Below are 12,564 nucleotides of genomic sequence, written 5' to 3'. Positions count from 1 at the left end.
ATCGAGATTAAAGTGAAGTGTGTGACAGGCCGCTTTGCTAGAAGAATTAATCTCAGCCAGAAAGAAAAGGGCATCCAGCCTAATGTAATGAAATGAGAATAAATATGTAATTAATGAGCCAGCCATGCATAATACAGTGAGAAGCTGAATAGGATTCATCTGTTCCTATATCTTCCACCTTTATTTTTCTTGAGATCGTTTTCTTGTCGATAAATTTGTATTTTGCTTATGTACAGCAGTTGACCCACGGATCACTGAAGTTTGTGTTGTTTTTGTTACACTTACAAGGTTTTTATTGTTTGCATTTGCAAGTGTGCCTTAGGCAACAATAAAAAACACTTTAAATGTTTGATGCTTTTTAGAGCATGCATAAATATGAATATGAATTTCATCAAGTCTTGGAAAACACAGTTAAAGAAACAGATCATGATCTTACCCCAGTGTGCTGATTCACAACACTGAAAACATTTGGCCTCAGTTTATTTTCATTTATCAAGACAATAAAACAAATAACATGGATGATTAAACTTTAGCACCAGTTGAACAAACATCTCTTCCTCTGTTTCTGGAAACTGTCAAAAACATTTGAGCTTTTCTTAAATTAAATCAGACATTGCTACCTAATCCAAAAGAGCATGCATTTCATTCCTCAGCGTATTCAGAGTTCATTGTGTCAAAGTGCTGGATCAATTTGTGTTTCTTAAATATAAATATTCTGTAAGCCAGACTTCAGTGCAAATAGTGATTTAAGCTTGCTTCTCTACAACAGCCTGATCTGAACATAATGGATGGTCTCGGTATGAGTTGTAGGCTTTAGTTAGCTACGTCTCCAAAGTGGACCGAGTCGAATGTTTGATGCAGAAACCTGAGTGGGGGTTTTGGGCGGTTGGGCATGTGCTTGAGCAGGAGTCTAATGTGGACCTTTTATTGAGGCAAAACATGAGCTTTGGTGTATTGAATGTAACTTTTAAAAGAATGTGCTTCACACGCTCGATGAATGAGAAGACCTGAGATCAGCGCTTCATCAAGTTAAAAGAGTATTTTCAGTTGCAATGTATTAAGGCACACTTGCTTACATAATGTCTGTGTGTCTGCATCCTCTAGGCTTACACTGTGTGATCCTTTCAAAGTGTATTAGATATTAAGTGCACAGGTGGTTTTCATTTGGTTAAGAACAATTCTGGGAGTACTAGCTCTTTGTCATCTTCTGGTTAATCGTGATGTAAAAGCTCTTTTATGGGTTTCTGTTTAGTGTTGCCACTGCTTCCTGACTCCAAAACTTGCACCAGTAAATCTTTTATGTAAAGAAAAGTAGTCTAAATTCTTTGCGATACCCTAGCCTGGACCCTGAAATCAAGGCCCACAAACTCGTTATATATCAAACAATAAAATATTCATGATCTAAATTTGCTGAAGGACGAAAAACAGACAGTATCCAGTCTACCATGGTGGTATGTACTGAGTGCATATAAGTACAGTTGTTATTGATAGTCACAATAAATTCTCTTTCTTTGCACTGAGGGACATACAAGAGGCCAGACCAAGTCTATAAAACTAAATGGAAAACTAAATTTGGTTTGCTGCTTATTCTATACATACATGGATAGCAATATATGGATATATAATTTGTATTATTTTTAAAGATCCTTCTTCTTTCCAAGTGACTGCTGAGCTTGCCATTACCGCTGTTGCTGGGTAAACTTTTATTTGCAGCTTATAAACTGTAACGCAATACATATTTATTTTCATAGTATTTTCATTGCAAAACAGATTCGATGTTTAAAAAAAGATAGCACATGGTGCCCTGCACATTTGTAGAATTGCACCACAGAGCAAAGCATAATTCTGGGAGGACTCTGTTCTTCCTCAACACTTAGTCCCGAGGGACCATTGAGGAAAGATGTGGTTGTGCTGTGGTTATGATCAGCAAGTCCCAGGTGTGAATCTGTGTAGCCTAAATACAAAGCAGGGCTCTGCTGACAAAGACCCAGTCTGCTCTGCAAGTGCTTGTGTGGATTAAAATGGCAACTAAACACAACAATATTCTGTTTCTCGTGCCTTCTCTGAAGACAAAGCCAATAAGTAAGCCCTGCAACTCTTCTGTTTTCCTCCTACATATTATATGTAGACGGGCCAAATCTGTCCATCTACTGCGCAATACGGGACAAATCAGTTTAATGCTGCTGCAAAACAGCTATGGGCTATGCACCCGGTATTCCTGAGCCCATTTAGTTTTTTGTTGGTGTGTCTTTAATAATTCATGCATATAACTGGTCAAACCGGGAGAACTTCACAGCAAGGCTTTTTGAGTTGGTACACTTCAACACAAAATGGATCAATGATGAATACAAAATAGTGAACAAAGTAAATCTTTCCATCAGTAGATTTCATGCTGCATTCACCCCTCCTCAGGCTGGAAGCACATACAGCTGCAATAAGTAAAGACTCTGACATTACAGGATTGAATCTGTCTTCAATGTTGGCACATGGTGTTATGGTTTCACTTTATTGGAACAGAGAGATTTCTGGGACACGTAAAATGCTAAATAACAAACCTTAAATAACTGTATTTTAATCATGTGACCTTAAAAAGTGTCTCTCATATCCTGGTACAAAAATATATCATTAAATTGACCAAATTGGATCGTACAAACAGCTTCAATACATACGAAAGAAAATCCCAATATGAAGTTTTTGACACCAGTCTCAGGAGAAATACAGAATTTTTTAGAAAATCAAGAAAACTGACATTTTCCCTCAAGCCAAGCAGCAAAGAGTTCTTCTTGTCAGTCTAAAGACTGAACTCTGCTAAAAAAAAATCTACCAAGGTTGAGAACAAGTCGAGCATGTCAGCAAAAGGATTTCTCTTGTTGGAAAATGCAGCTCTAAAGGGATTTGGAAATGGTAGCTTCTGCTATTTCAAATTGATATAAATTGATTCCCTTGCGCCAAACCTGAACATTTGTATTCACAGTAAACATCCAAATACAATAATTTGTAATATTCTTTATCCTTTAAATCCCATCGCTTCTAAATACTACACAGGACAAGATCTGCCTCTGGCTCTTGGCCAGATAACAGCCGTCCGGCTTATAACAATCACACCCACTTCAGAAAAACCAAATCTTTTGGGCTGTCCAGTGTGAATGCTTTCTAATTAATATACTATCAATCAAACAGGCCAGTGCGTCGTTCTCCTGCAGGACGGAATTCCTCAGACATTGTAGGGAGTCTAAGTAATTCTGATGGAGATCACTTTTATTCTTCAGGAATGCATTCTGTTGTTTAGGGGAGGAATGCACAGCATTGAGAGGCCTGCCCTGGAATTCCCAAAACAATTAAATTGTTCAAGCAAAAATTTCTTTGAGGAAAGAAAAAAAACAACCTCTAATCCCATTACTCCACACTTCACAATGCCCTCACTTGAGAAAGTTTAGACAACTGTTGACTCTACTTGGTCTGTCATTTTGAAACACGCCATAGCAATAAGCTTTGGCATTGAAGTGAACAATCACTATCAGGGTCAGCACAGAGCAACCAGGGTGAATTCCTTCTCCTCTTCAGCCTCACTGAACTCTTACAACTGCATGTCCCGACCACACAGATCACAACCAACATGCCCAAAAAAAGGGAGCGCGTTCAAATCATCCTGCAGATGGAGTGACAGAATCAACTGAAATAATATATATTACTGTGGAAACTTTTTTTCTGCCATGAGTCAGTTGCTGTGATCATTTTCTTTGGCAGATGTGAAGCTTTCAGGTTGGTTCCACAGGAAACATAAATGACCCACACCCACCTATCACCAATGAATCATACTTCTGTATTCATGGAAAAGGGAGCGAATGCCATCTTATTTCAAAATTTCCTCTGAACTTGTCAGTCAACATCAAATAATTCAAAGGATAATCAATACTGAAATCAAATAAAGATTTGCAGCACGCTGTCATTGACCCTGCTTGAGTAATTGTAAGAGGGGAAAAAACGAAATCATTAATATCCATGTATAGTTAACCTCTTTAAATCAGGCCCATATGGGGAAGCAGATCTAATACAAACAGTGGCTCGCTCTCAATATGCTCCACATGAACTAGAAGTTGCCACAGTTCTTCTGAGCAATGCTATTATATTGATGGTCCAAGGTTTTCTTGTTAAAGACAGCCGTAGGATATTTTTCTACACTGTGGTTATGCTTTCAAAAAAGCATGTATCTGCAAAGAATGTTGTTTGGCTAGTTATGTATTTAGGGGAGAGGCATCAGCCCTCAAGGCTGCCAACTTCACCAACAATTTGTCACATGATCATATGGCCATGCTCATGAGCAAACATTTACATAACAAGAAACAGGACTGAATAGTTAGAAATGTTGAGCAGTTCCTTATGGGGATGCAAATACAAAACAGCTTTCTGTATGACGTGCATAAACCAGTTCAAAACACACAACTGAGGATTTCCAGTTTTTTTTTTGGTAACTCAAAATAAGAAAAAAACATCTTGAAAACAGCAATGCAGAGGTTGTGTATAGTCTTATTGTTTTGCAGGGTTGCAGTTAAGAAGTCTTCACTGTTGTGTTTCTGAGAATGTCTTTGCTTTGAGGATCTCTTCAAAGGTGCATTACACTGGATTCCGAGCATTAATGCAGCAGCAAACTACATTTTTGCTAGTGGAGTAATGTCGACCTGAGCAGAGAATGAAGTCACTATCCCTCTGTGTATGTTGTTATCCAAGCTCTGTTGGCACTGTCTCCGTAGTTTGCAGCGCTGTTAGATTGTTAGCACCATTAGCTTCAAGTCCACTGCTCAGCCATCGGCATGTTGAGAGCTGTTTAGAGGCAATAGAAATGCTCCCAATACCATATATTGCACCACATAAGAGAGTCATTTACCAAATACCATGATGGGTTCTTGATTTGTTCCCACAGTTTTGTTGTGATCTTTACAAAATAGTCATGCTCAATTTTTTGTTCAATATGAAGCCTATATTGAGTCAAAACTGCGTTGTTTTCCATTAAAATGTGGATCCTGGTTTCATAAGACTCACTACCAGATGTACAGCTAAAAAGGGAAACAGGAATATGGGATAAGAAGTCAAGTGTATCTGTCTGAGGCCATTTGTCTGAGGAAGTGTGCGCTGGAAAAACACATCTTTTTGGACAATTAATTAAAGGCCATCCCTCTCCAGCCCCCACAGTGATGATGGAAACCTGTCGGCCAGGAGAACTATATCCATAGATGTATACATCCTCAGGGTTTTCTAGAGTCTCTCTGGTAGGGTCAACGTCTATGAACCACTGCACTTACTATATATCTGCTCATCCTTTGTCTGTCATACATCTTCAGTTATTGAATTTCCTCAGATCTTACATGTGCATGTGTTCACAGGTTTTCATTTGTATGAAGTATAAACAAATCATAAATTGAATAAGATAAGTACAATACAATTGTGTATATCATAGAAGGTGAATAGATTATTTTATTTAATTTATATTTCTATGATTTTCTGTGTGGAAAGGGACATATTTGTCCTATGTAGAAAAATACTAGTGGCAGGTTAAAACCCCAAAACGCATGATGAAATCATTTTTAGTTTCATATAGACTTCATACAGAATATACCATGGCCTATTTGGCAATATCATATTGCAATTCTGTTTATCCCCAAAGGAGCACAAATATACTTATGGTTACCATTGAAAATAAGGTCTCTGATTTTGCTTCCTCTGAGGGCATCACAAAAGGAAATATCTAGCAAATATAAATATTACCTGAGTGATGATGCACTTATGAAAATAAAAAACATCAGGCTGGCATCTTTTCTGGCTCCTTCGTGCTCTTGAGTGTTTAACATAACTGTTCGATAAATACCATAAAAAACATATGACTCTCTGCGGTCTAATGTCTCCGCTGTATTTGTCCTTGGGGCAAAGCCTTCAAATTATAAAGACTTATGTTTCATATTGGCCAGGCTCAGCTGCAAAATGTTGGAATCTTACCTCATATTCATATACTCATACTGTGAGAATCTCAGGAATATAGCCACATCTAAGGTTTATAACACACAGCTGTGACCATATATATCTATTTCCTGAAGTCTGAACAGCTGGTCAGTTTTGATCTATGACTTTAAATCACCAAAGTGAAAACTGCTAGCATGCAACGTGTCCTGTTTTGTAAAATAAGCCCATCTTGGGAAACATAATAAAGGCTTGTCAGGAGTTTAGGAACAAAGCTAAATAGAAAAGCGATATAAATCCATAGCGCACTCAAGAAGCAGGATGGAGAATAAAGGCGGTGGGGAGTAAATCTCATATATAAATGGTCCAAATGGGCAGATCCTACATCTGCATGTCACGTTTCAGTGTTAGTCATGCACAGATGTTTGAGACAAGAACTGCTCTGATACTGTCAAAGCCATATGTGCTTTGGTTTGAACAAACACTATAATCAGAAGCACTCTATAAACCAGCTGCTGAGCCCACAACTAAAAATACGCAGACAAGGTTACACATCAGAAACTACAGATAAATATAGCGGTATAATCATTTTAATGGTGAAATAAATTATTATGTAACCTCAGATATAGTAAATAACCACATCCCGTTTTTTACCCTTTGATGATCTGTGGAGGTTTTGAACCCAGATCCTCTTCCGAAAGCACAGGGAGTCATTTTGTTCTCTGACTCATCAGTTGAGCAACCTAGAGCAACCGCCTGTGGCCAAATAATTAACAAATGGTGAGGCTGTCGTAAAAGATATGGAAGTTGTATGATCAAAGAAGGGTGGAAGAAGCTTGGGATGCAAGATAGGAGACAGCCCATAGCTTCTGCATGTCAGTGAGGCTGGAGTCCAGTTACTAGTGCAGAATCAGTCCGTGAAAGGAAAACTAGACACTCAACAAATGTTTCATTTAGTTTGAAGCTCCATTTTTTTATTCACATGCATGCACTTGCCCGACCACTTGCACAGCACTTCCCATACAGTCAAACAGCATGAGAGTCAGATAGGAGATTCTCCATTTCCATTGAGAAAACACAAGAAAAACAATTGCTAAACCAGATTAGAATGATCTGTTCCGCCTTCTCCCTCTTTGAGATCCCAGACCCCTCTGCCAAAAGTTATAGTTCTTGTTTTGCCCTTCCAGTCCAGCTCTTGTGCACATTGGAAGTTACTTTCTAATGATTCCAAAACAACACTATAAACATGCAAAACTTAACTGACAGCTCTTTACAGTAATATGGTCTTTATCTAATCACATTGGAGCTTCTTATCCCGGTCAGCGTTGAAACATGTTTTCCCCCACCGGTTTCCTCAATCTCTTTATTTGGGATCCCCAGGAAATCCCGGGCTCCCTAAAAGATGTGATCCCTCCAGTGTCTCCTGGGTCTCCTGTTTGGCCTCTTCCTAGTTGGTTCTACCTAAAACACCTGCCAGGAAAGGGAGACACTAATCAGACCAGCATACCAGCTGATCGACCTACAGTTGCCACACCCCAGGCTCATTTAGATCCATTGCCAAAGTCTGCTGTTAAAACCAACCTGACTGCGGGTTCCACTGCAGAGCTATACATTTACATGAAAAATGTGATGGCCCTTGGGTACAGGCATGGTCCCACTTTGAAGACCACCAGGCAGCTGGAGGATAAGCCAGTGACGCAGGGACAGCAAAAGCAATAGTGCAGACATGGGACCCGTGCTACGAGGGAATCATCTAAATCCGAGACCAAAAACAAAAGCATATCAAGGAAACTGATGTTATCCCAACCCACAAGTCTTACAAGAAGGCTCTAACTCATCATTCTTACACTGCACAGAACATTTGAAGAAGAGATGTACAGAAAGTAAAAGCCAGAACAAATAGAAGACCTTCCTTTGATGTACAGAACAAAACCATTTCATTCATGAGAATGGGGAGGAGGGGGTCATGGCGAGGATACATCACTAAACTTTACTTCCTATGTCATGCTCGGTGAGCTTGGGCCAAAGATGTTGTTTTAATGGTGTGCAGAGAGAGGGAACAGGCAGAGACAGCAGAGGGATTGAATAACTGGGTGTAATATCCACCAAAGTGTTTTTCTAATCACCACAGGGAGCCTTGCAGGAGCGGAAGACTCTCTCCAGACCATCTCAGGCCTGGTATTAACATCATATCCAGTGCATTAATATGTCAACTCTGCAATCACTAATAGGTGTCTTCATGTCTATGTTTAATTAACTTTACATCTCCACAGTGGATTCTAATGTAAATTGTACACTGGCACAAAGCCACTTGTTATTATGTTCATTATATTCATCTCTCATTGCATATCATACTGTGTGTGTGTGTGTGTGTGTGTGTGTGTGTGTGTGTGTGTGTGTGTGTGTGTGTGTGTGTGTGTGTGTGTGTGTGTGTGTGTGTGAAAAGTTTCTTTGGACCAGTTTCTTTAAACATCATAATAGCAGATTAGCTAATACTGTCAGTAAATATGGAAAATCCTAATAGCTAAAATATGTAAAATTCTCATAACCTTTGAAACTCATACATATTAGCTGGAAACATTATGTGCAATTTATATTTCTGAAGGAATAATTGTAATTTTTTACTCCGCTGCATCAGAAAGGCTGCACTTAGTCACTTTGTAGTTACACCATTTACATAGAAACACATCCGCTCACACATTGCCCTAGTTTAAACTACTCAACACTATATACATTAGTGAAAATCAGCACAAGCTGAACCGGCTGACACATTAATGCATCAACAATTTAACACACAGATAGGAGTATACTCATCCTGAGTATTTTCTATAAATACATTTTACAGCTGATACTTCCGTATTTCACCACATATGATTTTTGGACTTTTACTTGCACTTAAGTGTCATTTCTGTACATGATCTGAATTTTTCTACTATGTGGGACGATCACAGCAATAATCTAGCGAAACAGCTGTTGGGATTCGACATTGAGAGGATATGGGATGTAATGAAGTGTCCTGTGGTAAACATTTCTTCAACAAGCACCAATTTTAGGCAGCGTATTTCCAGAACTGCAATATAAGTGCTTATTATGTAGAATGAAAAGGTTCTGCAACATTCTCGCCTCTATATCATCAGTAGGGTCAGACTAGGTGATATTTAGTGGTTCACACTCGCCCATTTGGAAAAAAAATTGACATTTTTGCACTGTTTTCCAAAAGCATTTTGCAAGCAGCACTGTTTTCAATCAGCTTGCTGAATAGTGACAACCCACAAGCCAGTGGCATTTACCAAAGCACTGAACCCAATCTGGGTGCAGTACAAACATTCTAAATATAATAGGACTTCAGAAAGCATCCTACTTCTCCTTGGGGTGAGGAGCAGAAACATCTGTACCTTACGTGAGATGATCTCCACATCTGGCCTGAGTCCTGATTGTTGCAAGGGTGTGGGCATGCACCAACAGCTGCAGCCAACCACTCCCAGATGTTTCTGATAGGCCAAGTGTCTCGCTGTTTGTTAGGCGTGGGGTGATCTTTGATCCTTCGACAGCGTTGGCCGTAGTGTTATCGTGAGGAGGGCCTGAGACGCTCTGAGAGGCACACAACGGAAGCGCTGCAACCTCACAGAAGGGCCTGTGGTGCACTGTGGTGGAAACAGGCATGGTAAAGTGGCTTCAGCTGTGGAAAAGAACTCTTTGGAAACCACCCAGCGCCTCTATCTAGATCCAGTCGCGCTACTGGCATCGTAATGGAGGAAGTAAACACATAAGTATAGTATATAACCCTGTGATTTACAGTTGCACCAGTCAAAGAGTAGCTTGTGTAATCTTTAAGTGTTTTTTATATGAAAGAAATGGAAATTTCTTTGTAATAAAAACTTTTAAAAGATGTTAACTCATAAAAACATCAATATTAATGTATTCAGCAAAAATTATGCTCAATTTCTACACTGAAATGCTTTTTCCATCATATATCAGTGCTGAGTAGTGTAGCACATTGTGGCATGGAGGACACCAATGTCATAAATAACCTTTTTTTTCTTTTCCAGAAGGGAAGAAGTTTGCCCTTCTGCTGACATGATCACTCAGCCTGAGCTGCACGTGGCTAAAACCTCTTTGAAGTGATGAACATCCTGCTCCTACATCCCAGGGCTATAAAGGCCTGACCATCCCTGTCAGCGCTGTGACAGGCTTTATACACCCACCATTTTCTTTAAAAGACAAGTGGTGCACACCAGGCCAGAACTTCAAAAATAAACATGGCATTTATGGACCGGAAAAGGCTTTGCATAGCTATGCCACTCCTGCTTCCTCTCTCATCCAGCATGGCTTGGTTGGTCCCACTGCAAGAGCACTTCAGCATCAGGTCTTGAAAAGGCAGCACGGCAGATTTCTCTCCCATACATTAAATACCCATGCCTTGAGGGTCAGATACACCAGTTTAGAGCATGTATCCAAGAGTAATAACAGACTGGAGAGACCCAAGTCTCACCAGGTTGGACATGCCACCAGGAACAGCTTCTCACAAGAAAGGCAGGAAGCAGCTTACGGTCAGAAAAAGCATCCATGCACAAAGTGGATGGAGTTAATCAACTAATAATATTTCAATAATTTTGGTCAAGTAAGAAGCATTTCTCAAATCAAATCTCAAACCATACAAAGTCTCAAAAGTAGCTGGATTGAAATAAAAAAGTTCAGAAGCTTATCTTAGATGTCAACACACTATATTCCTTATTTTCCCAAACAACCAATCTCAACTACCGTACAAATAAATGTCACATTAACAACTTATGGGATTCAACCTCAGACTATAGCCTGAGGTGGAGAAAGTTAAAGTGTGGGTTGGAATTGACTGTTCTGACTTTGAGTCTCTCCCACTGCTGGAATCTCATGAAGAGCATATTTTATGAGTGCAATAAATGTATGTATCAACTGTGGAGCAAATGTTGGGGAATGAATATTCAATTCAACAATAGTTGTACAAAGTTTAATCAATTTGTACAACTCAATATCACAACTCGGGCTATAAAGTCAAGTCCAAACTCCCTGAGAAAACAAGGAAAGAGTTGAAAGATAAACAGAAATTCTGCCAAATATAGTCTGTGTCAGAATGAAAACAAACTCCAGCTGGCTGTGTATCAACAAATGGTAATAAACAAATATTATCAAACCTAACTAGTCACAAAATCCCTGAAATCAGATCCAAATTTCAATTTCATATTGGCATTGTGCTTCTATTGTGATTCATTTTAAAATGCAAAAAAAATATGTGGAATTACTGCCATGTGTGGCTTATTCAGACCTCTAAATCTTTGCTCAGCCAGGGCTCAGATAAAGGTTCCTCGTTTCCACGGGCAGACCCCTGGACAGCTGCAGGAATTTGAGGATTTGTGAAAATGAAAAAAAATCAGGTTTACAACCTCGAAGACCCCTTTATATGATGGATTAATTATATGAGCAAAGACTTCAATGCTTGTTCATTGTGCTTGTTTTTTTTACTTGCTCTTTGCACACATTGTTCAACATCTTGGGGTTCTATAATTCTAAAGTCAAGGCACAAGCCAAACATTATAATGTTACTAGAATACATCATTGCATCATTTCAATTCCTCATTCATCATGTTGTATTTTGCACTTTTCTCTTTTTTTTATTTCAGTAATTTTCATATTATCGAGCACAGTTTGACATTCCTGCACCATGATTAAAGACATATTTAAATCAGTTATGACATGCCTCGCAGGCATTCATTCACAAAATATTCTGCTGTGACCAAGCTAACTATCACTCTTCGACTATGTTGCATCAGAGCAGGGTATAACGTTTTAGCATTCGTTAATATATATATACATATATATATATATATATATATATATATATATACATATATATATATATGGTCACTTTCACTTTGTTCACCTTAGAAATACTTAACACTTGAGAGAAGGCAGGTGTGAGTCTAATTACTTCTGCTGTTTCCACAGAAATGTAACATTTGTTAAATGAGTTCTAATTCTTTAGCGCAAGTTTGTTCCGCTGCATATTTACAGGAGCTGTGTAATCAAATTGTGAAAAGAGAAGCATGAACTCAAAGTGAAGCTTTACTATGCTCCGCCCTGTCATATCGCAGATAGTTCAGAGTGTATTGAACCAAAGGCAGAGCCATATTTGCATAGTTTAGGACCTTTATTCTAAAAATTGCTTCTGAGGCAGATGCGTTTTATAGCATGTGCAGCAGTGAGCTGTAATCAAATCACCAGAATCCCAAGTAACATCCCAGACAATAGCAGACTGCCTGCAGGCCCCCAACTTCACAGTGGAGCTAAAATAGTTATGTCTTAACACAGTGAATCTGGAGGCTCCCCACAGTGACTTACCTTACAACATCCATCATGTTGCACCTGCATCCAAAAGTGATTCACAGCATGTCTGTCTGACTGGAGTGTATGCCTATTTCCCTTCTTCAATAATCTAGACAGCTGCAGAATGCTCATGGACCACTTCTCAATCAAAGCAAGGATGCCCCCTGGTGGCCATAGAACTGAACGGTAACTAAAAGAGTACATTTATTCTGGAGAACACGAACTGTGAAGAAAAAAAGAACTATTTTCTAA

This window comes from Cebidichthys violaceus, unplaced genomic scaffold (assembly GCF_023349555.1).
Source record: "Cebidichthys violaceus isolate CVI_PGR_0920_01 unplaced genomic scaffold, fCebVio1.0.p SCAF_1, whole genome shotgun sequence".
Classification (NCBI taxonomy): domain Eukaryota; kingdom Metazoa; phylum Chordata; class Actinopteri; order Perciformes; family Stichaeidae; genus Cebidichthys; species Cebidichthys violaceus.
The sequence above is the reverse complement of the archived record's forward strand: the minus strand, read 5'-3'. Positions refer to the sequence as shown.